Raw genomic sequence first — 26,062 nt, 5'->3', positions numbered from 1 at the left:
CATCGTCCTCTCTTCCTCCTGCCTTTTGTCTTTCCCAGGATCAGGGTCTTTTCCAGTGAGTTAGCTCTTTGCATCAGGTGACCAAATATTGGACATTTAGCTTCAATGTAAGTCCTTCCAATGAATATTCAGGACTGATTTTCTTTAGGATTGACTGGCTGGATCTCCTTGAGTCCAAGGAACTCTTAAGAGTCCTCTCCAACACCACAGTTTAAAAGCATCAGTTCTTTGGCACTAAGGTTTCTTGGTGGTCCAACTCTTACATCTGTACATGACTATTGGAAAAATCATAGCTTTGACTAGATGGATCTTTGTTGGTAAAGTAATGTCTCTGCTTTTTAATATGCTGTCTAGGTTGGTCATACCTTTTCTTCCAAGGAGCGAGTGTCTTTTAATTTCATGGCTGCAGTCATCATCTGCAGTGATTTTGGAGCCCCCAAAAATAAAATCTCTCACTATTTCCATTGTTTCCCCATCTATTTGTCATGAAGTGTTGGGACCTTATGGCATGATCTTCATTTTTTTAATGTTGAATTTTAAGCCAGTTTTTTCATTCTCATCTTTCACTTTCAAGAGGCTCTTTAGTTCTTCACTTTCTGCTGTAATTGTGGTGTCACCTGTGTATCTGAGGTTATTAATATATCTCGTGACAGTCTTGATTCCAGCTTGTAATTCATCCACCCCAGTATTTCAAATGATGTACTCTGCATATAAGTTAAATAAGCAGTGTGACAATATATAGCCTTGATGTACTGCTTTCTCAATTTGGAACCAGTCTGTTGTTCCAGGTCCAGTTCTAACTGTTGCTTCTTGACCTGCATACAGATTTCTCAGGAGGCAGGTCAGGTGGTCTGGTATTCCCATCTCTTTCAGAATTTTCCACAGTTTGTTGTGATCTACACAGTCAAAGGTTTCAGTGTAGTCAATGAAGCAGAAATAAATGTTTTTCTGGAATTCTCTTGCTTTTTTTTATGATCAAAAGGATTTTGGCAATTTGATCTCTGGTTCCACTTCCTTTTCTAAATCCACCTTGAACATCTGGAAGTTCTTGGTGCATGTACTGTTGAAGCCTCGCTTGAAGAATTTTGAGTATTACTTTACTAGCGTGTGAGATGAGTACAATTGTGCAATAGTTTTAACATTCTTTGGCATTGCCTTTGTTTGGGGTTGAAAAGAAAACTGACCTTTTCCATTCCTGTGGTCACTGTTGAGTTTTCCAAATTTGCTGGCATATTGAGTCCAGCACTTTCACAGTATCATCTTTTAGGATTTGAAATAGCTCAACTGGGATTCCATCACCTCCACTAGCTTTGTTTGTAGTGATGCTTCCTAAGGCTCACTTGACTTCACATTCCAGGGTGTCTGGCTCTAGGTGAGTGATCACACCATCATGGTTATCTGGGTCATGAAGATCTTTGTTGTATAGTTCGTCTGTGTATTTTTGCCACCTCTTCTTAATATCTTCTGCTTCTGTAAGGTCCATACCATTTCTGTCCTTTTTTGTGCCCATATTTGCATGAAATGTTCCCTTGGTATATCCAATTTTCTTTTTTTTTTTTTTTAAATTAATGTATTTATTTTAATTGGAGGCTAATTACTTCACAATAATGTAGTGGTTTTTGCCATACATTGACGTGAATCAGCCATGGGTCTACATGTGTTCCTCATCCCAATTGCCCCTCTCACCTCCCTCCCCATCCCATCCTCTCATTCCTCAGGGTCATCCCAGTGCACCTGCCCTGAGCACCCTGTCTCATGCATCAAACCTGGACTGGCAATCTGTTTCACATATGATAAAATACATGTTTCAATGCTATTCTCTCAAATCATTCCACCCTCACCTTCTCCCATAGAGTCCAAAAGTCTGTTCTTTACACCTGTGTCTCTTTTGCTGTCTTGCGTATAGAGTCATCATTACCATCTTTGTAAATTCTATATATATGCATTAATATTCTGTATTGGTGTTTTTCATTTTTACTTACCTCACTCTGTATATTAGGCTCCAGTTTCATCAACCTCATTAGAACTGATTCAAATGCATTCTTTTTAATAGCTGAGTAATATTCCATTGTGTATATGTACCACAGCTTTCTTATACATTCATCTGCTGATGGACATCTAGGTTGCTTCCATGTCCTGGCTTTTGTAAACAGTGCTGCTATGAACACTGGGGTACACGTGTCTCTTTCAGTTCTGGTTTCCTCGGTGTGTATGCCCAGCAGTGGGATTGCTGGGTTGTATGGCAGTTCTATTTCCAGTTTTTTAAGGAATCTCCACACTGTTCTCCATAGTGGCTGTACTAGTTTGCATTCCCACCAACAGTGTAAGAGGTTTCCCTTTCCTCCACACCCTCTCCAGCATTTATTGTTTGTAGACTTTTTGATAGCAGTCATTCTGACCAGCGTGAGATGGTGCCTCATTGTGATTTTTATTTACATTTCTCTGATAATAAGTGATGTTGAGCATCCTTTCATGTGTCTGTTAGTCATCTGTATGTCTTCTTTGGAGAAATATCTGTTTAGTTCCTTGGCCCAATTTTTGATTGGGTTGTTTATTTTTCTGGAATAGAGCTGCAGGAGCTGCTTGTATATTTTTGATATTAATCCTTTGTCAGTTGCTTCATTTGCTATTATTTTCTCCCATTCTGAAGGCTGTCTTTTCACCTTGCTTATAGTTTCCTTTATGGTGCAAGTGCTTTTAAGTTTAATTAGGTTCCATTTGCTTATTTTTGCTTTTATTTCCAATATTCTGGGAGGTGGGTCATAGAGGATCCTGCTGTGATTGACGTCGGAGAGTGTTTTGCCTATGTTTTCCTCTAGGAGTTTTATAGTTTCTGGTCTTACATTTAGATCTCTAATCCATTTTGAGTTTATTTTTTGTATGGTGTTAGAAAGTGTTCTAGTTTCATTCTTTTACAATTGGTTGACCAGTTTTCCCAGTGCCACTTGTTAAAGAGATTGTCTTTTCTCCATTGTATATTCTTGCCTCCTTTGTCAAAGATAAGGTGTCCATAGATGTGTGGATTTTTCTCTGGGCTTTCTGTTTTGTTCCATAGATCTATATTTCTGTCTTTGTGCCAGTACCATACTGTCTTGATGACTGTAACTTTGTAGTAGAGCCTGAAGTCAAGCAGGTTGGTTCCTCCAGTTCCATTCTTCTTTCTCAAGATTGCTTTGGCTATTTTAGGTGTTTTATATTTTCATACAAATTGTGAAATTATTTGTTCTAGTTCTGTGAAAAATACTGTTGGTAGCTTGATAGGGATTGCTTTGCATAGTATACTCATTTTTACTGTATTGATTCTTCTGATCCATGAACATGGTGTATTTCTCCATCTATTTGTGTCCTCTTTGATTTCTTTCATCAGTGTTTTATAGTTTTCTATACATAGGTCTTTTGTTTCTTTAGGTAGATATATGCTTAAGTATTTTGTTCTTTTCATTGCAATGGTGATTGAAATTGTTTCCTTAATTTCTCTTTCTGTGTTCTCATTGTTAGTGTATAGGAATGCAAGGGATTTCTGTGTGTTGATTTTATATCCTGCAACTTTACTATGTTCACTGATTAGCTCTAGTAATTTTATGGAGTCTTTAGGGTTTTTCTTGTAGAGGATCATGTCATCTGCAGACAGTGAGAGTTTTACTTCTTTTCCAATCTGGATTCCTTTTATTTCTTTTTCTTCTCTGATTGCTGTGGCTAAAACTTCCAAATCTATGTTGAATAGTAGTGGTGAGAGTGGGCACCCTTGTCTTGTTCCTGACTTTAGGGGAAATGGTTTCAATTTTTCACCATTGAGGATAATGTTTGCTGTCAGTTTTATATGCTTTTATTCTTGAAGAAATCTCTACTCTTTCCCATTCTATTGTTTTCTTCTTTTTCTTTGCACTGAGAAAGGCTTTCTTATCTTTCCTTGCTATTCTTTGAATATATCTTTGCTTTTCTCCTTTGCCTTTTGCTTCTCTTTTTTCTCAGATATTTTTAAGGCCTCCTCAGGCAACCATTTTGTCTTTTTGCATTTCTTTTTCTTGATGTTCCTTTTGATCATTGCCTCCTGTACAAGTTACAGACCTCTGTTCGTAGTTCTTCAGGCACTCTATCAGATCTAATCCATTGAATCTATTTGTCACTTCCACTGTATAATCTTAAGAGATTTGATTTAGGTCTTACCTGAATGGTCTAGTGGTTTCCCCTACTTTCTTCAATTTAAGTCTGAATTTTGCAATAAGGAGTTCATGATCTGAGCCACAATCAGCTCCTGGTCTTGTTTGTGCTGACTCTATAGATCTTCTCTATCTTCGAATGCAAAGAATGTAAGCAGTCTGACTTAAGTATTGACCATCTGGTGATGGCCATGTGTAGAGTTGTCTCTTGTGTTGTTGGAAGAGGGTATTTGCTTCAATCAGTGCATTCTCTTGGCAAAACTGTTAGCCTTTTCCCTGCTTCATTTTGTACTCCAAGGTCAAATTTGCTGGTTACTCCTGGTATCTCTTGACTTGCTACTTTTGCATTCCAGTCTCCTATTTTGAAAAGGACTTCTTTTTTTTGGTGTTAGTTCTTGAAAGTCTTGTAGGTCTTCATATAACCATTCAACTTCAGCTTCTTTGGCATTAGTGGTTGGGGCATAGACTTAGATTACTGTGATATTAAATTATTTTCCTTGGAAATGAACAGAGATCATTCTGTCATTTTTGAGAGTACCCCTAGTACTGCCCATTTAGTGAGAATATATTGCTTCCTTATGAGGATACACTGGATATTGTCTGGGAAAATAGTACTGACTATAGTGACTCCTCAACATTGCCAGTGACATTTTAATGCATAATATTCCATATAAAACACAACTGAACATGTTAGGAATAACTTAAAATGCTTAACTGATTCAATACATATAGGACAGAAATTATGGTGTTATTGGGGTTAATTTCATTACTAAAATAAAGTATGCATTACTATATACCTCATTATATTTTTAGCATATATAGATAAAGTTGCCAAAAATATTTTTGCAACCTAAGATTTATTGCTGATTTCACAGATATTTAAGTACAACTAATCCACGTCAGGTTGTAGATTGTGGGAGGTTTCTAGACGCACACATTAGCTGTATGAGTCATTCCCACATACCATCTCACAAAGCTGTGATTCAAATTTGCGCCTCATCAGAATCACAAGTGAGTACCTGTCACTGGCCTCCTGTTCACAGGAATAGAAACTCACAAGTGTCAAAATGTCGTATGCCAAATATATGTTTGTAATTGAGACAATTTCAGAAGAAAAAATTATATCCTTTCTGAGTATAAATAATTTTGTTGGCAGAAAGAAGACTTTCCTGAAGCACTCAAAACAAATAGCATTCAAATTACTTCAAAAATATAGTATACATTAAATGGTTCTCTTCTCCTGTAAGAGATTTTTTTAAAAAATCACCTCCTCTGTTAAGTGTCCCTCACTTCTCTAAACAAATTAACCAGTTCTTCCACTCTGAATATGTTTGTTTAGCATTTCTCAGTATCTGTTTCATCTTATTTTTCTTACTATGCCTGCTCTCAGCTGGAATTTGGGAATGTCAAACAACACCATAATGTTGTCATATTCCTCTTTGTATTTCCTAGCACATTGCCTGAAATATATCACTGTCTATCAGATTAAGTCATTCATAAGAAACTCTTCTGGATATGGGTTATTGGGCACAAATAATTGCCCTGTCCCTCTTTGGTCCAAGAAGGCACTTAATCAGGTGTTGTCTGTGAATTCAGAATATGAATAGTGGCGTTTAAGTACATTTATGTGCAATTTATCACATACTCTGGATAACATGCACACAGATACCCAGAGAGATGACATGTAGAATATTATGATCAGAGAAGCGTATGTTGATGTAACAGTAGAAGATTCCCTTCAGGAGGAGATGTGGATAGTTTATCTTTGTTTTCTGGTTTCCCTCTGGATGAAAGATTTGCCTGTTTACACTTTGACAAAAGATAGTACTCTGACATTTTTCATTATTCACTGTGGATTTATGTACTATATTTCATTTTCTGTCATGATTCAGTTACATTTTTTCCCTTCTGTGACTTCCATATGTCAAGTTGTGATAGCAGGAAGCATTTTGATTCTCCCCCACGGTGATCCAACCACCTGCATTGGTAGTGTCTGATTGTTAGGAAGGAGTGATGGTTTAGACCTATTGCAGCACACAGGTCAGACACATACTCTACTATTGAGTCCTGACACTAGATGCTTTATCACTAGAGATTCATTTTCATGATTTAATGGTTTCTTTTAGATTTCAAAAATAAAACTGCTCATCAGAGAGGAATTCTTACAATGAAAGATTGATCAAATCAATTCTTTCCTGGATTGAAGGAATCTTAGAACTTCCTCAAAGGACTTGTCACCAGAGGAGAGCATGACTGATGCAATTCAGCATTATCTTTCCTGTCTTCCTGTGCTGATTAACTCTGCTGTTTGGTTATTTTTAAATCATCATTAAGAAGAGCTCCAAGTGATACTTTTCAGTATATTTTTCTTTGATAGTTAAAATAGCAAGTAGCATAGTGTACACTAACTGAAAAAAAATTAATAATTACCTTTTAATCAATTAATGAAATATTTGCCCTATCTTTTTCAGATGTCAAAGATTTTCCCTAGAATTTTTATTGTAAAAGACACATAATTCTGAGACTTTTTTTGTTGTTGTTAAGAAAGTGTTTTCATTTTAAACTCCAGAATTCTGATGCTTCATTTACCAACTATTCAGAAATCCTGCTGAGTTGGCACTTGCTTGGCAGCCTAGATGCAGTGATACTATTGTAGAACCACTTAGCTAATTTAGAGAGCTGTACAGTCTAATTCAACATGATATTTAAACAATATAGAGGCTTTTCAGAAAAGGAAAATATGAAGATCTGAATTTGTGTCACACTAAATTATACTAAATATTGATATAATGCTACACAAACAGGAAGACTTTTGCCATTTTTCTTGTAAATCCTTATGAGAATCAGCATTAAATACCATCTCTTTCTTTGAACTATGTTCAACTTATGTACTTCCTGGCTTTGAAATAATGACTAATGAACACTTTCTGGTTCCAAAAGTGTTGAAATGTATTTGGTTATTTTCAGAAATATTTTCTTAAAGTCTTCATTTTCAAGATAGGTAGTAAGAAAAAAAAAAAGAATATGTGGAATAACAACATAATTTTCTTCTGTTCAGTTCAGTTTAGTTGCTCAGTCATGTCCAACTCTTTGCAACCCCATGGACTGCAGCAAGCCAGGCTTCCCTGTCCGTCACCAACTCCTGGAGCCTACTCAAACTGATGTCCATCATGTCGTGATGCCATCCAACCATCTCATCCTCTGTCGTCCCCTTCTCCTCCTGCCTTCAATCTTTCCCAGCATCAGGGTCTTTTCCAATGAGTCAGTTCTTACATCAGGTGGCCAAAGTATTGGAGTTTCAGCTTCAGCATCAGTCCTTCCAATGAATACTCAGGACTGATTTCCTTTAGGATAGACTGGTTGAATATCCTTGCAGTCCAAGGGATTCTCAAGAGTCTTCTCCAATACCACAGTTCAAAAGCATCAATTCTTCAGCGCTCAGCTTTCTTTATAGTCTAACTCTCACATCCATACATGACTAGTGGAAAAACTATAGCCTTGATTAGATAGACTATTGTTGGCAAAGTAATGTCTCTGCTTTTTAATAAGCTGTCTAGGTTGATCGTAAATTTTTTCCAAGGAGTAAGCATCTTTTAACTTCATGGCTGCAGTCACTATCTGCAGTGATTTTGGAGCCCAAAAAAATAAAAGTCTCTCACTATTTCCATTGTTTCCCCATCTATTTGCCATGAAGTGATGGGACTGCATGCCATGATCTTAGTTTTCTGAATGTTGAGTTTTAAGCCAACTTTTTCACTCTCCTCTTTCACTTTCATCAAAAGGCTCTCTAGTCTTTCTTCACTTTCTGCCATAAGGGTGGTGTCATCTGCATATGTGAGATTATTGATATTTCTCCCGGCAATCTTGATTCCAGCTTCTGCTTCATCCAGTCCAGCATTCTGCATGATATACTCTGCATATAAGTTAAGTAAGCAGGCTGACAATATATAGCATTGATGTGCTCCTTTCCCAGTTTGGAACCATTCTGTTGTTCCATGTCTAGTTTTAACTGTTGCATCTTTACCTGCATATAGATTTCTCAGGAGGCAGGCCGGGTGATCTGGTATTCCCATTTCTTGAAGAATTTTCCACAGTCTGTTGTGATTCACACAGTCAAAGGCTTTGGATGATAGAAATTCAGATCAGGAAACCAATTTTATGCCACTATAAAATTTAAAATAAATATGCACTTTTGTATTTGGTTTTATAATAGATGTTTTGTCAATTCTTGCTTCATTCAGTCAAGAAGTTTGATTGATTATCCACAGTTCTATTGGCAACGTGTTTTAGTTGGCCAATTAGCCAAAGAAGGAAAGATAACATGTTTTTGTTTTTGTTTTTTTTTTGGTTAATTGATTGATTTTTTTTCTGCTTATTTTTATTTATTTTTTTCATTTGTTTTTATTAGTTGGAGGCTAATTTTTTTACAGTATTGTAGTGGTTTTTGTCATACATTGACATGAATCAGCCATGGATTTACATGTATTCCCCATCCCGATCCCCCCTCCCACCTCCCTCTCCACCCGATTCCTCTGGGTCTTCCCAGTGCACCAGGCCCGAGCACTTGTCTCATGCATCCAGCCTGGGCTGGTGATCTGTTTCACCCTAGATAATATACATGTTTCGATGCTGTTCTCTTGAAACATCCCACCCTCGCCTTCTCCCACAGAGTCCAAAAGTCTGTTCTGTACATCTGTGTCTCTTTTTCTGTTTTGCATATAGGGTTATCATTAACAGACATTTCTCCAAAGAAGACATACAGATGGCTAACATCACATGAAAAGATCTTCAACATCACTCATTATCAGAGAAATGCAAATCAAAACCACAATGAGGTACCATTATACGCCAGTCAGGATGGCTGCTATCCAAAAGTCTACAAGCAATAAATGCTGGAGAGGGTGTGGAGAAAAGGGAACCCTCTTACACTGTTGGTGGGAATGCAAACTAGTACAGCCGCTATGGAGAACAGTGTGGAGATTTCTTAAAAAACTGGAAATAGAACTGCCATAGGACCCAGCAATCCCACTTCTGGGCATACACACTGAGGAAACCAGATCTGAAAGAGACACATGCACCCCAGTGTTCATCGCAGCACTGTTTATAATAGCCAGGACATGGAAGCAACCTAGATGCCCATCAGCAGACGAATGGATAAGGAAGCTGTGGTACATATACACCATGGAATATTACTCAGCCATTAAAAAGAATTCATTTGAATCAGTTCTAATGAGATGGATGAAACTGGAGCCCATTAAACAGAGTGAAGTAAGCCAAAAAGATAAAGACCAATACAGTATACTAACACATATATATGGAAATTAGAAAGATGGTAACCTGTTTTTTTTTAATTGAAGCAATGTCTAAATGAATTGTCTAGTTATTAAAGATGAATGTGTTATTTATGTTTATAACATTTAAGGTAGGTTGATGTCAAATTCATTCAATATGCAAAAATATAGTAAGCATCTACTGCATATTGGAGTGCTTTAGGTCTTGAGGAAACTACAGTGAAAAAAATAAGTTAAAATTTCTATCTTTGTGCTTATTTATATTCCTTGGGGGTGATATAAAATAAAGATAAATTAGTGAAATTGCTATCTTATGGGGAATAAACAAAGCAGAGAAAGGCAATGTTAATTTTAAAATAATGTAGCCACAACATAAATATGAGATTTTTAGTTAAGATATTTATATGTTTGTTGATGCTCTGTATGGTTTATTCAAGTTTTTAGTGATCCATCTAAGCTAGCATATAGATCTCTTTATAAACTACGAACTCCAACGATGCTCCTAAAAGAGGCTTTTTACTGTTTACCACAGTCACCTTGGTAAATAGCAGTGGAAACAGTTCAGGGCATGATCAATGTGGGTTGTCTGATCCTGGGATGATGTTAGTTGCTGAAAAGATTGTGCATTTTTTATTCAACAATATCAAGAAAATTTGTCAAGACTGGTTGTGGGGATGCAGGTAGAGGTATGAAATAATTTCTTTTCTGATATATAGTGGTTAGAATTTGATACTTGTTTAACCACTGGATCCTATCAAAAGTTAATAATTTTTCCTAAGTGGTAAGATTAACCATGGATTTCTTTTGCATTTTGAAGTCTGGCTCAATAATAATGGAGTAACATTAGTGGGTAAAAAATATCACTGTTTTGAAATAGAAAATTTTATGAGACAACAAGAGATTTCTAATATGAAAAGGTAATAATAATGAGCTTAAAAAGATGAAAGAGCAGAAAGATCAGTGCCATGATGCATTTAACAGCAAAATCTATGAGAACCAATTATTTTATAATTTAATCTTTTGTTAAAAGAAAGAAAAAAGATTCAAAAAGCATTCATTTCTATAGCTCATACAAAACAAGCTTATTTTATTTTAAATCTTAGTTTTATCCCATCCTTTTAATGCCTTGGCAGAGGAATAAATCTAAGAACTAAAACTCCAGGTGGAATGATCTCTTTCTCTGACATAACAAGTTATGAGTTAACTGCAAATAATAACAATTATAGTTGACATTTATTGAAGGGATACCATGTGCTAGATATAATCACATATGCTCCTTACAGAAACTTTATTATGTGAATATTGTTTTATTGATGAAGAAATTGAGGCTCAGAAAGATTGTTACTTCATCAAGGCCAGTCAGGTGGTAAATAACAGAGATAGGAATCAAAGTAGATTTATATTCCTAAACTACACAAGTCTGACTTTCCTAAGCAATATCCTTCAATCAACTGTTATACTAGAGAAAAAAGTACTGAAATAACCTCTAGAAGAATAAAAGTGGAAAATAAGGAATTCATTAGGAGACTATTTTGTAGTTAGACCTGGCAGTATGAAAATGGTTTAGCCTAGGGTGGTAGTAGGGAAGGCAGTGAAAGTTGGTCAAGGGTAGAATACATTTTGAAGGTGGAACCAATAGTATTTGCTGCTTAAATGTAAGTAAGAGAAATATAAAAGGGAGAACAGTGAGGAGAGAAATGTAAGTCCAAGGTAATATTTTTTTTAGACTGAGATGAATGATACAGTTCCCCAATATGAGAACATTTGGTGAGAAGCATGTTTGGTGGGTTTCCCTGATGGCTAAACCAGTAAAGAATCTGCCTTCAATGCAGGAGACCCAGGTTTGATCCCTGGGTCAGGAAGATCCCCTGGAGAAGATCCCCTGGAAGATCCCCTCCAGTATTCTTGCCTGGAGAATTCCATGGACAGAGAAGCCTGGTGGGCTACAGTCCATGTGATCACAAAGAACTGGACACAACTGAGTGACTAACACTAACTATGTTTAGTGGAAGAGATTGGTCATCATGAGATGAAAATGATTAAATATCTAAATGGCTATTCCAAGAAGGCAGCTATATCTAAAAAGTCTAGGGCTCTGGAGTATGATCAGGCCTGGAGATGTACATTAGGGAATCAGTGACATCTAAAGCTGTGGGAGCCTGGCGCAGTGGCACTGTCATAGCCAATGAGGTTTATCTGAGGCACAATTATTGCTAATTAAAGCTGTAGGAGACACCTTAGTGAAAGAATGTGAATGAGAATAATCTGAGAATAAAGCCCTAGGGAACCTCTGAATGGAGAGGAAGAGGGAAAAGATCTCACTGAAGAGTCTGAGAAAATGGGATTAATCAGAGATGAAAGACTGGAAGACAGCCTTGTTCTGGAGGATATAGAAAGATGACACAAATTGGAAACAGTCCTCTGGCTGTTCAGTTGTCCTCATCAACAACACTGACATTGTAGAAGCTTCCTTGCACATTAAAGTCAGAAGGTATCCAAGAATCCATTTAGAGGAAACATCTCACCTTAATTTTTTTAATTTAAATTTTTATTGCAGTAATTGTAAAGTCACATGCAGTTGTGGGAAATAACAGACATCCTGTACCTGTTACCATTTCTCCCCATGATAGCATAAAACTAGTACAATATCACAACCAAGATGTTGATATTAATATAATCCACAAATCTTGTTTGGATTTCTCAGGTCTTACTTGTTCTACTCATTGTTCTTTCTCTTTCTTTTCTATATTTAGTTCAGTACAGTTTTATGAGTTCATGTATCTACCATAAGAACCAAGATAAGAAAAGCTCCATCACAAGTATCCCTAATGTTATCATTTTATGTGCATCACTAACCCCTGATAATCAGTCATGTGTTGATTTCCAAAATTTTGTCACTTCAGAAGTGTTATATAAAAGAAATTGCACAATATGTAACATTTTGTGATTTAATTCTTTTTCTGCTCAGCAAAATTCCCTGAAGATTCATCTAAATTGTTGGGCATCTACCAAGAGTGCATTCTATGTTACTGCTGAGTAGTACAGATATGGGCTTCCCTGGTGACTCAGGGGTGAGGACTCCACCTGCAATGCTGGAGATGAGGGTTTGATCCCTGTGTCAGGACGATCACCTGGGGAAGGAAATGGCAACCCGCTCCAGTATTCTTGCCTGGTAAATTCCAGGGACAGAGGAGCCTGGTGGGCTACTGTCTGTGGGGTCACAAAAGATACAATGTAGAGACGAATAACAGCAACAGTACTGGTGTACCAGCATATATTGAACCGGCTACCTGTTGAAGGACATCTGACCTGTTTCCTGTTTTTAGCTATTCTGAATAAAATTGCTATAAACATTTCATATATAATTTCTTACAAAGGTAGTTTTTATACTTATCTGGAAAAAGTATTCAAGAGTATTATTACTCTATCATATGATAATTGTGTGTTTAGTTTTCTGTAAAACTGCCAATTTTCAGAGTGGGCATACCATTCTGCATTGCCATCAATAATGTATGAACCGTCCAGTTTCTTTGCATCCTCACCAGCATTTGTTGGTGTTGCTATTCTTTAATATAGCCTGTCTAATAGATGTATAGTGATACTTTGTTGTGGGTTTAATTTGCATTTCCCTGATAACTAATAGAGGAGAATATCTTTTCATATGCTTGTTGTTGTCTGAAACCATTCAGGGCTCCTCCTGAGTTGCAATCTGGGAAAGACTGAAGGCAGGAGGAGAATGGGATGACAGAGAACGAGATGGTTGGATAGCATCACTGACTCAATGGACACAAGTTTGAGCAAGCTCCAGGAGATGGTGAAGGACAGGGAACCCTGGCATGCTACAGCCCATGGGGTCACAAAGAGTTGGACACGAGTGAGCAACTGAACAACAAGTTAGCTTAAGCAACGAACATTTATTTCTCATCATTCTGGAGGCTGGGAGGTCTAAGTTCAAATCACTGAGTGTAGTGAGGGCCCACTTCCTATTCATAAGCAGCTGTCTTTTCCTTTCTGTGTCCTTATATGGTGGATGTGGTTAGGGAGCTCTCTGGAATCTCTTCTGTGTGGGTGTGTGTGTGTGTGGGTGTGTGTGTGTGTGAACGTGCGTGTACGCACAGGCTCAATAATGTCTGACTCGTTGCAACCACCTGGACTATAGCCTACCAGGCCCCTTTGTCTATGGAATGTTTCCAGGCAAGAATACTGGAGTGGGTTGCCATTTCCTACTCCAGGAGATCTTCCTGACCCAGGGATTGAACCCTCATCTCTTGTGTCTTCTGCATTGGCAGATGGATTCTTTATCACTTGTACCACCTGGGAAGCCTTTTATAAGGGTACTAATCCTTCTTATTTCAAGTCCTGAGAAATGATGCTATGAAAGTGCTGCACTCAATATGCCTGCAAATTTGGAAAACTCAGTAGTGGCCACAGGACTGGAAAAGGTCAGTTTTCATTCCAATCCCAAAGAAAAGCAATCCCAAAGAATGCTCAAACTACCGCACCATTGTACTCATCTCACACGCTAGTAAAGTAATGCTCAAAATTCTCCAAGCCAGGCTTCAGCAATACATGAACCGTGAACTTCCAGATGTTAAGGCTGGTTTTAGAAAAGGCAAAGGAACCAGAGATCAAATTGCCAACATCCACTGGATCATCGAAAAAGCAAGAGAGTTCGAAAAAACATCTATTTCTTCTTTATTGATTATGCCAAAACCTTTGATTGTGTGGATCACAATAAACTGTGGAAAATTCTGAAAGAGATGGGAATACCAGAACACCTGACCCACCTCTTGAGAAACCTGTATGCAGGTCAGGAAGCAACAGTTAGAACTGGACATGTAACAGCAGACTGGTTCCGAATAGGTAATGGAGTATGTCAAGGCTGTATATTGTCACCCTGCTTATTTAACTTATATGCAGAGTACATCATGAGAAACGCTGGGCTGGAAGAAGCACAAGCTGGAATCAAGATTGTCGGGAGAAATATCAATAACCTCAGATATGCAGATGACACCACCCTTATGGCAGAAAGTGAAGAGGAACTAAAAAGCCTCTTGATGAAAGTGAAAGAGGAGAGTGAAAAGGTTGTCTTAAAGCTCAACATTCAGAAAACTAAGATCATGGCATCTGGTCCCATCACTTCATGGGAAATAGATGGGGAAACAGTGGAAAGAGTGGCTGACTTTTTTTTGGCGGGCGGGCGGGGGGCGGCTCCAAAATCACTGCAGGTGGTGACTGCAGCATGAAATTAAAAGACGCTTACTCCTTGGAAGGAAAGTTATGACCAACCTAGACAGCATATTAAAAAGCAGAGACATTACTTTGCCAACAAAGGTCTGTCTAGTCAAAACTATGGTTTTTCCAGTAGTCATGTATGGCTGTGAAAGTTGGACTATAAAGAAAGCTGAGCGCAAAAGAATTGATGCTTTTGAACTGTAGTGTTGGAGAAGAGTCTTGAGAGTCCCTTGAACTGCAAGGAGATCTAACCAGTCCATCCTAAAGGAGATCAGTCCTGGGTGTTCATTGGAAGGACTGATGCTGAAGCTGAAACTCCAAAACTTTGGCCACCTGATGTGAAGAACTGACTGCTTGGAAAAGACCCTGATGCTGGGAAAGATTGAAGGCAGGAGGAGAAGGGGACGACAGAGGATGAGATGGTTGGATGGCATCATTGACTCAATGGACAGGAGTTTAGGTAAACTCCAGGAGTTGGTGATGGACAGGGAGGCCTGACGTGCTGCAGTCCATAGGGTTGCAAAGATTCAGACACGACTGAGCGACTAAACTGAACTGCACTGACGTGGGTCTGTTTCTGGGTTCTCTATTCTGTGCCATTGGTCTATGTGTTTATCTCTGCACTGTTTCTTTGCTGATATTTTCAATTTTTTCACTTACTCTAAGACAATACTGTAATTAATTCTTGAAGCATGATCATGTTCATTGATTTAAAAATCTTTATTAAATAATTCCAACATTTGATTTTCCTCAGTGTTCCTCATTTAATTTTATGATTCAGGTTGTGGTTTTCCTTGTTCTTGGAATGATGGGTGATTTTCAGTTGCATCCTGGGTATTTTGTTTATTATGTTAGGAAACTGAATCCTATTTAGATCTTTTATTTTTCAGGCAATCACTTTCTTTAGGTTTAGCATGCAGGTTCTTCTAGTCTACTTTCATGGGTTCTGGTTACTATGACCAAGTCTTTACCATTTTATTTTGGTTTGCTTGGTTTATCTTATGCTAATTTTATACACTTAATCTAATTTAATGTCTACAAAATGCTTTTAAGATAAATATTTTTATGACTTACTTTTTTCAGATGATGAAACTAGCAAATCATTAAAAATGGCCAGGTAAGAATTTGAGTGCAGGTTATCTGAATCCAGAATAAATTATTTATGACCAGCTTCTATTTCCTCATTATATAATATTGTTAGTTTCTGGTATCAAGCTATCCAAATTAATGGAGAAGTCAGACAAATGAAACATGACAATGTATTATAAAAATATATATTCCATAGGGTGCTATATAGGTGCCTGGAAGGAGTGAGCTAGCTAAGAGAGGAACTTGTCAGAAAGGCTCCCTGAAGAAGAAGGTAGAATAAGAATTGAAATTTGAACACCAAATGGATGTTAACCATACAAAGATCAAGTGGAAAAAGTATTTTAGGCAAGGAGATCAAAATATCTCTTATGAAAGTATGAACCTGAGAAAGCATTGAGGGAATAGAAATTTCTTAGGGAAAAGAGTAAGAGAGGTAAAGATAACAATACAGAAGGTTTCATATATCCTGTTATGGAATTTTTCAATGCTGGTGGCTGTAAACATTCAAGGATCTTAAATAGTGGTGCAAGTAACAAATATACTTCACAGCAATGTGGAAAATTAATTGGGGGAGAGAAATTATATGCACATAGAAAATAATAATTACACTAAGCTACTGGCCATTGCGATAGACAAGTGACAGAAAACTCAAGAACTCTTAGGGAGAAGAGAAGCATTTTAATTTAGAGAATTAACTGATGGATAGCCCCACAACAGAAAGAGGATGTACTATCAAAGGAGAGATTTTAAGAGAGCAAAGCTTTCATACTTATGTGCTAAAATGCAAGAAGTACTGAAAACATGCTGCTATGGAATTTGGCACACCTGAGCTGAAATCATCACTCCAGTTTCCAAATCAGAAGATCATGTTCAACATGTTCGAATTGCACGGTTCTCCAGGAAACAAGGGGCTTCTTTATGGCCTTTCTTCATGCCCTCCAGTCAGTGTCTGTGAGCTGGCACTCCCATTTCTTAAAAATAGTTTGAATCTGTAACTTATTACCCTTTCCGTCCCTTTATTACATCTTGCTTGAACTGCAGAATGCTCTCAATTGGTATTTTTAGCCTCTAATCTATCCAGTCCATCCTAAAGGAGATCAGTCCTGGGTGTTCATTGGAAGGACTGATGCTGAAGCTGAAACTCCAATACTTTGGCCACTTCATGTGAAGAGTTGACTCATTGGAAAAGACCCTGATGCTGGGAGGGATTGAGGGCAGGAGGAGAAGGGGACGACAGAGGATGAGATGGCTGGATGGCATCACCGACTCGATGGACATGAGTTTGAGTAAACTCCAGGAGTTGGTGATGGACAGGGAGGCCTGGCGGGCTGTGATTCATGGGGATGCAAAGAGTCGGACAGGCCTGAGCGACTGAACTGAACTGAACTGAACTGAGTCTCTTTAGAATAAAGAAAAACAAGAATTTTACTTAAAGAACTCTGGCTTCAGTGTGAACAATTTGAAGGGGAGAAAAGTGTTTTCCAGGGAAAGTAGTTGGGGTTATTAGAATATTCTAGATGATTTGGAAAAAATTATGATCTTGGGTGGCCTTGGCCTGCAGTGGCTTGGAGTGGGGCTTGCGTTCCCAGTCAGAGATTGGGGCTGGGTGATGGTAGTGAGAGCAGCAAATCCTAGCCACTAGGCCGGTGGTCAGTGACAGGGCCCTGGCCCTTCAGCTTTGTGGAAAAGAATTCCCCCAAAGACAGAAAGTGATGAAGCAAGTAAAGTAATAAGAGGAAAAAGAGTATAGTACCCTGTGGATAGGCACATGGGCAGACTCAGAGAGTCCCTGAGTCGCTTCCTTGTGGCACTTTGAATTACTTTTATAGGGTATTTTTTTCAGGTTTCCTTTCACCAATAATTTTGATTTGCCTGGTTCACAGTTCATATTTGGTTATGTCTTAGGATCCTTCTATGTATGCTTATGCACCTCTTAGTCAAGATGGGTCCTACTGCAGAGGCATCTGGGTAGAGCATCCCTTGACATTGCTCCCCATTTGTCCTGCAAGGAGCCTTTTCTGCAAATGTGTGGTCAGAGAGGTCTCCTGAGATTGGGAATGAGAGACATGTGGTCTGGGAAGGGCCCAGTCTTCTTGCTTAATTGTCCTGCTATTCTCATCTTGAAGTTTCGGTTAATAGGGAATGAATCTCCAATTACTTTATGCTGGGGGTGCCCATCTGTCTTCTGCTTCAATTAGATTAGAGAGAGGGCCATAGAGGTTCCCGATGTGGATGGATTCTGGATGATATGGAGTGAGAGAGATATATGAGAGATTACTCCTTGATTTCTCATTTGAGCTGCTCAAGTGAGATTGATTTTTCATTTAATGGGAGAGAGTTCTGGATGATATGGGAAGGGAGAGATATAAGAGAGATTACTCCTTGATTTCTCATTTGAGCTGCTGGGTGGAAAAAGACTTAAGTAGGACAGAAAGTTATTTGGTCTTGGATAAACTGATGGTGAAATGACTTTCAGAGATTCAAGTGGATGTAGAGAGAAAGCTATTGAGTCTGATTCTGAGTTAGAGCTATAGATGTAGTGTCATGAGTATATAGGTGCCTGTGAATTTATAGATGAGTATTAGTTGTCAAATAGTAAGTATAGAATAAGAATACCAATAGAGTATGACATTAGAAAAGCCAGCATTTAATGGTATATAGAAGAGAAACCAGTAATAAAAAGTAGCCAGAAAGGTAGAAGGAAAACAAAGAGTGTGGTGTCATGATAGCTACCCGAAAGATTGTCTCTGGAAGAACAGAGTAATCCACAAACTTGAAAGATGCTAAGCAGTTAAGTAAAATGAAGCCTGAAAAGGACCCATTGGGTTTAGCAATATGAATGTCATTTAAGGACATTAGTGGGTAGATTTCCCATGGAGTAGAAAGTGAAGAATGGGTTAAGTTTGAGATGAGGAAGAGGAGAAAGTAAAAGCAACTTAGAAGAAGTTGAGTTGTGAAGTAAAGGAAAGAGATAGAAATTTTGCTTTCACAGCACACAGTTAATGTAAGAAAAAGACAGAGCCATATTGGTCTGAGACAAAACCAGAAATGTGCACCCCTAGTACATTTATCAAAATATCCTCCGATAATTTGAACCAAGGATTAAAAGTTAATAGAAGCTTTACCAAAAAATATAGTAACTACACGTAAAGCTCCATATTTTCCAGTCTGTTTACACATCATTGTGAATCCTCCCAAACCCACTCTGGATGGGAATTTGGAAAATTCATTCTGATTGGAAGACTGTCATTTGTGTTGCCCAGTAACACAAAGCCATACAACAAACAGCCTATCTTTTTTAAAAAATTTGATATTTTGTTTATTACAATTTAAAAAAACTAGGACATTTAAATATCATTTATGTGGATTACTGAGGTTTTGACACCCCCCCCCCAATATATTCACTGAAAATGACTGCCATACTGGCCTTACCTTGATGCTGGTCTTAGTCTAAAGGTAAGGACATCTGGTCTGACAGTTATGATTAATAGTGCAGATAATGGGGTTGGGACTACTCATGAAAGTTTAGGAAGTATGTTAAGTGCAGACTGTCCTTAGAAAAGAGCTGTAAATAGTGATGATGTAGCTAACAAGAAAGCATAAATTAAAGGAACATTTGTTTATTCATTCAAGCAGAAAACATTTTAAATATTCAAAACACTAACTTGAATTTTAAAACCTCTCTATTTACTTATATGACGTGGTGCTTTTTTGTAAGGAATCCTCTAATCTAATTGAAAGTATTTTGCTCCCACACTTTGTGGGTAAGAAATCATACTTCCATGAATTGAAAAATCTCAAGGAAGTATAAGAAAGTACAAGAAATAAATTACACTGACTTTAGGTGTAATTTAATAGATGGGGAAACAATAGAAATAATGAGAGACTTTATTTCCTTGGGCTCCAAAATTACTGCAGATGTTGACTGCAGCCATGAAATTAAAAGATGCTTGCTCCTTGGAAGAAAAGCTATGACAAAACCAGACAGCATATTAAAAGGCAGAGACACTGCTTTGCCAAGAAAGGTCCATCTAGTCAGAGCTATGGTTTTTCCAGTAGTCATGTATGGATGTGAGAGTTGGATTATAAAGAAAACTAAGTGCTGAAGAATTGATGCTTTTGAACTGTGGTGTTGGAGAAGAGTCTTGACAGTCCCTTGGACTGCAGGGATATCCAATCAATCAATCCTAAAGGAAATCAGTCCTGAATATTCATTGGAAGGACTGATGCTGAAGCTGAAACTCCAATACATTGGCCACCTAATGCGAAGAACTGACTCATTTGAAAAGACCCTGATGCTGAGAAAGATTGAAGGCAGGAGGAGAAGCAGATGACAGAGGATGAGATGGTTGGATGGCATCACCGACTTGATGGACATGAGTTTGAGTAAACTCTGGGAGTTGGTGATGGACAGGAGGCCTGGCTTGCTGCAGTCCATGGGGTAGCAAAGAGTTGGACACAACTGAGCAACTGAACTGAACTGAATTAACACTTAGACTAAGTTTGGGTGGCAGGCTATATTTCAGTGTCATCTTATTACTAATTTTTAGTTATGTCAGTAAAATTCCATTTTATTCAGAGATAGACACTTGACTATTTCTTTGGTGTACAAAAACACAGAAATGTATATATGTGTTTTTTCTTAGTACCTCATTGTGCCTGTCATGAAGCCTCAATATACAGACATTTTTGCTGTGGCCCTTTTAACAGTATTTTGAATTATTTATTTTCATTTTGCTTAACTATATTTTTTCACTATAATGATTTTTGGTGTTTAGTAAGTATGCCTTGCATGTGCTTAGTCATGTCCAAGTCTTGCAGACCTCATAAACTGTAGCCTGCCAGGCTCCTCTGTCCATGGGTTATTACAAGTCAAACTAAGCTCAGCAGATTCGGTACTTTATGATTCTAATTCTGCGCTCCTACTCTACGTAGGTACATAGTCTGTGTAGAAAAGTTATGTATTTAAGAAACAGATTTTCTTTTCACTAACTATTCCTTTAGCTTATAAATCCAAATGATTCAAAGTTGTTTTCTTAGGCATATGCCTTCTTTCCAGTTTCTTCTAACTTTTATGCTTATTCTAGATTATTGATATACATAATTACACATATTCCTAAAATTAAAATCTTACTTAACATCCCAAATGAGAAGCCTTTAAAATTTATTCCCTGTCATACCTGACATTGTATTTTCAAGGCAGCATGGCTTTGGGCAGCCCAGCATATGTCCTTCCATTTGCTGGCATTTAAGGGGGTCAATAAATAACACTCATGTCTTCTGCTCCTGTGTTCAAAACTGGTTGAGAGATCAGCACAGCAGTCAGACAGATGGAGATAAATATTTAACTTTTTATTTCTCTGATAAATGTTCATCTGAAAAAATGTGTCATTAACTCTGTACAGAATGGACAGTGATACCCAGAATTCAGCAGACAGAGGTTGTGCTGCTGCTGCTACTAAGTCGGAAGGATTGATGCTGAAGCTCCAATACTTTGGCCACCTGATACAAAGAGCCAACTCATTGGAAAAGACCCGGATGCTGGGAAAGATTGAAGGCAGAAGGAGAAGGGGATGACAGAGGATAAGATGGTTGAATGGCATCACTGATTCACTGGATTTGAATTTGAGCAAACTCCAGGAGACAGCAAAGGACAGGGAAACCAGGCATGCTGCAGTCCATGGGGTTACAAAGAGTTGAACACAACTGAGCGACTAAACAACAGCTCAGTAATCTATTGGGAAATTCACACCTCCTCTCCAGAGGGGAATAAGTGGAGAATCAAAGGCTAGGAATGGTTCTTAAATTGTGGTCGGAGGATCTGCAAGGCCTCCTTTTAGAGCTCTTCAAGGTCTTCCTTTTCAACCACACGTTTGTGTGAGACTGGATCCTCTTCATGTACTTCAACCAGAACAATATACTGTGTCCAAGGGAATGAGAAGCAAATATGAAGACCCGGCTGTTTTCTGTTAAGTTCAGACATTAAAAATATTTGCAAAAAATGTAAAGTGATGCATCTCGTCACACTGATTTTTTGGCTTGAAAAATATTATTTTATGAAACTATGTTATTTGTATTAACATAGAAAAGTTTATTGCTGCTATTTTAGATGAATTAATAACTGAATATTTTAAAATTTTCACAGTTCTTTATATAGAAAATATAACTCTTCTAAGCAAAAGTTTTTTGGTGTCCTCAGTAGTATTTAAAAGTGAAAGGTATCCTGAGAGAAAAAAAATTGATAACTGTTGTTCTAATGGAAGTGCCTTCATTTGTGGGGAATAACTATCCATTGTTCCTTTTTCTGATCCTGAGGTATTTGACGTGGAGATTTGCTTCATCGCAGCCTGTTGCTTTAGATGCAGATGTCCTAACCAAAGTATAAGTGTTTGCCAAACTTCTTTTTGAACAGATCTTGGTAGTCTTTGATGTTGACTCACAGTGAAGTGAAGAGAAAGTCACTCAGCCATGTCCGACTCTTTGTGACCCCATGGACTTGTATAGTCCATGGAATTCTCCAGGCCAGAATACTGGAGTGGGTAGCCTTTCCCTTCTCTGGGGGATCTTCCAGGTGGATTCTTTACCAGCTGAGCTATCAGGGAAGCCCTAGCTCACAGTAGATACTGACTAAGTCTCTACCCTTGACCAAACTCTAGTCTCCTTTGTGGTCTCTTCTTGACTAGGTCTCATAAGTGGTCTTCTGTGTCCATCCTGCATTTGCCAAACCTGCATTGTCCAGTCTTAGCAAGAATTCTGCTAAGTCATTTTGCCAAGAATCCCCCCACTCTTAATATCTGGTCACGTTCCACATCCCCTAACTTCCTTGTGTAAGTCCTTGATCTGATGCCTTTAGCAAAAATTCTATAAAGCCAGTTTAGCAAGACATCTTCCTATCCTTGATGTCTCCTCTTAGTCTGTCCACCGATCCCCATCACCCTGAACCTTGCCTGTAAATCTTCACATTGTACTTGGACTTGAGCCTGATCTCTTTTTCTTTTACAATCAGTAGTCTTGAGTAAAGTATCCCTGACCATTTTAACAAGTGTCAGAGTAATTTTCAGAGTATCTGGGTAGACTTTATTTAAATTTCATTTGCTGACTTTGCTTCTTAGTATTGTGTCATTGGCTTAAATTGAGGGACATTATGAAAACAACAGATTTCTTACTAAAGAAGCAAAAGGGTTCCCCTGAAAGCTTTTGTTTCTTAACAGTTTTCACACATAATGTAATTGAAGTTTTTTTTTTTTTTTAAATTACAATATAATGGCATCTCTGGTAAGCCTCAGGAAAAATGTTTCTCAGCAACGAGGAACATTATACTTATTTTAATCTGTTGCTTTCCCCTGCTTTGTAGAGGCTGTCAGTCGAATCCTTATCATCATTCCTCTTTATGATGGCTGCTGGAAAGTTTAACCAAATTAACAGTCCTGCATTAAATGTATGCCCAGCATAAGGAAGCTCTTGTTTGCCAATCTAGTTCTGAGCTGATTAACTCCACTCTCCTTTCGATCTCTATTCATATTCCTTTTCTCTCTTATGTATCATCTAATTTTGTGTATTTGCTTTAGCTTTTTGTCATCTTAAATCTTTTCTAGACGCTCACAGATTTTCAAAAAATGGTTTAAAAATAGCAAGTTGAGTAAATCACATGGGCTGAGAAAGCAGTGATTTTGAACTCATCCCATGTCTAATATGATATATTAGTTATTTTTCCTCCATATCCCCAGTCAAAAAAAAAAAAGAAGATGAAGAAATGAAACTAAATCTGCAAGGCTAATATTTTTATATTGATTAAACATGGAGAACTTGGGGTGTTTTTATTGCCCCCCATAATTACTCTAGAATGCCTCTGTCACAAAATGCTGCCACTTTTTCATTTAGAAATTCTTCGAATCAGTGATATAAATGAAAAGACTTAAAACATCTGAATCCTATCTTGACTCATTTACTGAAGTATTCTTCCATTTTGGCCTTCTTACTCCCGCTACACAAAAGGTATTTATTTCTTTATTGAAAAGCTCATTACATATGCTTGTGCGATGTCAATTAGCCATGGTGAAACAAGAATTTTATGTTTGAGCTACAATGAATTTCTAAGGAAATCTGTTGTTTGCCAGGCTGTGGCTGCAGTTGGAGAAGATCCAAATCATTACCTAAATTTACATCCTATTGTTATGCATGAATCTTTTTACAACTTCCTATAGGGTATTTAGAAAAAAGCAAAAGTTTTTTTGTTTGTTTGCTTTTTTCTCCTTGCTTCTATTGTGCTAATACCTTCTTATGTACTCGCATTTTGGGATAAAATCTAAACTAGAAAAGAAAAAAAGCAAAACTAAGTCTCATAAGGAACTCTGCTTGGAAAGAAAGGGAATTGGCTGGTGGAAAGCAGAGCTTCCTTGTGGCATCAGAAGGGAAACCAAAACCAAAAGTAACACAGTAAAAATCTATGCTTTGCAGTGAGAGTCTGTTTGCATTGTCTGGGAAGTAATTTAGCCAACTATGTCTCTACATTTTTGGGTATTTGAAATCAGTTCTTTAAAAATAGTATCAACTTATTTTACAATGAAAAATCAAGCAATTGAGAAAACAGCATTGAAAGATTATTGTCTCACATTGTGTCCCTAAGAAAACAAACGTTGAGGTTTGTGTGAGGGAGGTTTACTGAGGAGGGTACTCCACAAAAGCACTTCTAAAAGGAGTGAGAGCAGCAGGATTGGGCAGACAGAGAACTGGACTGAGATGCAGGCAGAGACCTCGGCCAATCCCAGAGGAGCTATGGATCTAAAGTTTCATTGACCTAAAACAGACTATCAATTATTTCTCCAGCAAAAAAAAAGTTATTTAGTATCAGCAAAGTATCTTAATACAGGGAATGGTGGGGTGGTGGAGTGGGGGGGGGGGGGCGGGTGGTAGGGGGTTCCTGCAAACTTGGCATGCCATATGCAAGTCCCTGCATGTGCATGCCGGGGACAGGAGAACTGTTTTATGGAGGGGAAAAGGAAGTTTGGGGGGCTATAGAAAGCAGAGTCCCTGGATTTTCATTGTCCGAGTCCTTTCCAGGAAAGAGGAGGAGTCTTGCTTCTTCCTGTTGGACTCTTTATCATCATAGGATGAGAACTCTCTCAGCCCATCTCTTGGCTCTTTTTAATTGAAATTGTTGTTAATTTTTATAGTTATATTTTCAGAGTTGTGCCAAATTGTCTCAAATTGAGTCAAGAGCCCGACATTTGTACCTTTAACATGGTCCCACCACTAGATGAGAGCTGACTGGTGGTAGGAGAAATAGCCTTGGGCCAGGCATCTCCTTTCATTTGAAGGCAATTTAGAGGGAGGAACTCATCTTTTGAGCTATCAGCAGACAATGATCCAAGCAGCTGGAGGGTTGGGTGGCTGAGGGGGGGAATCTGAGTGACACATCACAGCATCTGTGAACCGCTTGCATACACGTGCTTTGTATTTCTGTAAGTTTGGTCCATCTAGTAAAAGTTTCTTCAGGCTTCTATTTGGTCTTTTTTTCCTGGGAGATTTGCAAGAAAATTAGTAAGATAAATTGTATTCCCCCTGCTACAGAAAGTTTGTTAGGGGAAGCATACTGATTGAAACCACCCTCCCTGGCCAGACACCATAGTAACTATTTGCATGAGTTGTTTTATGACAGGAGGTCCTGGTAAGGAACACGGAACTAATAAGCCACCACCAACCAGAAGAGTTCTGGAAAGGTCAAAAAGAGACACCACGTGTCTGACTACCTCCCAGAATCCTTCTCGCTGGCATCCATCTTGGCTGAGTGATGTGTGCGCCACCAGGAAGGACTCTGAGTCAGAATGATTGGCTAAAGACAACCCGAAAACTAATCCCATCACCATAAAGCCTGAGACTGAAAGTCACGTGGCAGAGCAGTCCTCCTGGCTTCCCTTACGCTACCATTCTATGCCGGGTTGTCCCTTCCCAGTAAAATCTCTTGCTTTGTCAGCCTATGTGTCTCCTCGGACAATTCATTTCCAAGTGTTAGACAAGAGCCCACTTTCAGGCCCTGGAAAGGGTCCGCCTTTCTGCAACAACTTTAGAAGCCAAAATATCTCCCCTGCTGTTCATTCTGAATTTCTTCTGCCTGTTAAGTACCTGTGCAGGTCTAGTTGCTTACTCTGTGGGCTAACCCTATCTTCTTCTGGAGGTGTCTTTGCTCCTAATCACCATACCCTTGTGGCTGCTGCATTTTGTCAAGTATCTCTCACAATCGGGCAGAAAAGTTCTACGAGATACACCAGTGGATCACATGAATGCTAA

At 38.2% G+C, this 26,062-nt stretch overlaps 1 long non-coding RNA gene across 1 annotated transcript; it reads left to right on the top strand.

Moving 5' to 3' along the window:
- Window positions 1–1,949: 1,949 nt before the first annotated feature.
- LOC122685518 lies at window positions 1,950–25,634 on the top strand. Its single transcript, XR_006338421.1, has 4 exons — window positions 1,950–1,961; window positions 12,709–12,713; window positions 16,285–16,295; window positions 25,350–25,634. It is a non-coding gene; the product is annotated as an uncharacterized LOC122685518 (long non-coding RNA).
- Window positions 25,635–26,062: the final 428 nt, after the last annotated feature.

The sequence above is a fragment of the Cervus elaphus genome, chromosome 28 (assembly GCF_910594005.1).
Source record: "Cervus elaphus chromosome 28, mCerEla1.1, whole genome shotgun sequence".
In the NCBI taxonomy this organism is placed as follows: Eukaryota; Metazoa; Chordata; class Mammalia; order Artiodactyla; family Cervidae; genus Cervus; species Cervus elaphus.
This window is presented reverse-complemented; position numbering and strand designations above follow the sequence as displayed.